We start from the raw sequence: 1,229 nt of genomic DNA, 5'->3' as shown, positions 1-1,229 counted from the left end.
GGAGATTTAATGGAATCTCTATGGTCTCTATATGAGCCTCAGATTTCTTTGGATCCTTAATAGGAAACTCTTTCTTGCTTGAGAGACGTCCCAGGAGGTCTTCCTCACTAGGATTTTCGTCCTTCTCCTCCCTTGTGCATTTGGCCATATTGATCACATCAATGGCCTTGCACTCTCCTTTTGGATTCTCTTCTGTATTGCTTGGGAGAATACTGGGAGGAGTTTAAATGACTTTCTTACTCAGCTGGCCCACTTGTGCCTCCAGATTTCTGATGGAGGATCTTGTTTCACTCATGAAACTGAAAGTGACTTTTGACAGATCAGAGACTAGATTGGCTAAATTAGAAGTGCTTTGTTCAGAATTCTCTGTCTGTTATTGAGAAGATGATGAAAAAGGCTTGCTATTGCTCAGCCTATTGCATCCACCATTGTTAAAGCCTTGTTGAGGCTTTTATTGATCCTTCCATGAGAAATTTGGGTGATTTCTCCATGATGAGTTATAGGTGTTTCCATAAGGTTCACCCATGTAATTAACCTCTGCCATTGCAGGGTTCTCAGGATCATAAGCTTCTTTAGAAGCTGCCTCTTTAGTACTGTTGGATGCATTTTGCCATCCATTCAGACTTTGAGAAATCATGTTAACTTGCTGAGTCAACACTTTGTTCTGAGCCAATATGGCATTCAGAGCATCAATTTCAAGAACTCCCTTCTTTTGAGGCGTCCCATTATTCACGGAATTCCTCTCAGAAGTGTACATGAATTGGTTATTTGCAACCATGTCAATGAGTTCTTGAGCCTCTTCAGGCATTTTCTTTAGGTGAATAGATCCACCTGCAGAATGGTCCAATGACATTTTCGAAAACTCAGATAGACCATAATAGAATATATCTAATATGGTCCATTCTGAAAACATGTCAGATGGACACCTTTTGGTCAACTGCTTGTATCTTTCCCAAGCTTCATAGAGGGATTCACCATCTTTTTGTTTGAAGGTCTGAACATCCACTCTAAGCTTGCTCAGCTTTTGAGGAGGAAAGAATTTATCCAAGAAAGCCGTGACCAGCTTATCCCAGGAGTCCAGGCTATCCTTAGGTTGTGAATCCAACCATATTCTAGCTCTGTCTCTTACAGCAAAAGGGAAAAGCATGAGTCTGTAGACTTCAGGATTAACTCCATTCGTCTTAACAGTCTCACAAATCTGCAAGAACTCAGTTAAAAACTGGTAAGGA

The 1,229-nt window shown here is 40.8% G+C and overlaps 1 non-coding gene across 1 annotated transcript; it reads left to right on the top strand.

Moving 5' to 3' along the window:
• The first annotated feature begins 911 nt into the window (after positions 1-911).
• Positions 912-1,015, top strand: LOC130977630 (small nucleolar RNA R71). The gene has a single exon (XR_009085315.1). It is a non-coding gene; the product is annotated as a small nucleolar RNA R71 (small nucleolar RNA).
• Positions 1,016-1,229: the final 214 nt, after the last annotated feature.

This window comes from Arachis stenosperma, chromosome 4 (assembly GCF_014773155.1).
Source record: "Arachis stenosperma cultivar V10309 chromosome 4, arast.V10309.gnm1.PFL2, whole genome shotgun sequence".
NCBI classification, from domain to species: domain Eukaryota; kingdom Viridiplantae; phylum Streptophyta; class Magnoliopsida; order Fabales; family Fabaceae; genus Arachis; species Arachis stenosperma.
This window is presented reverse-complemented; position numbering and strand designations above follow the sequence as displayed.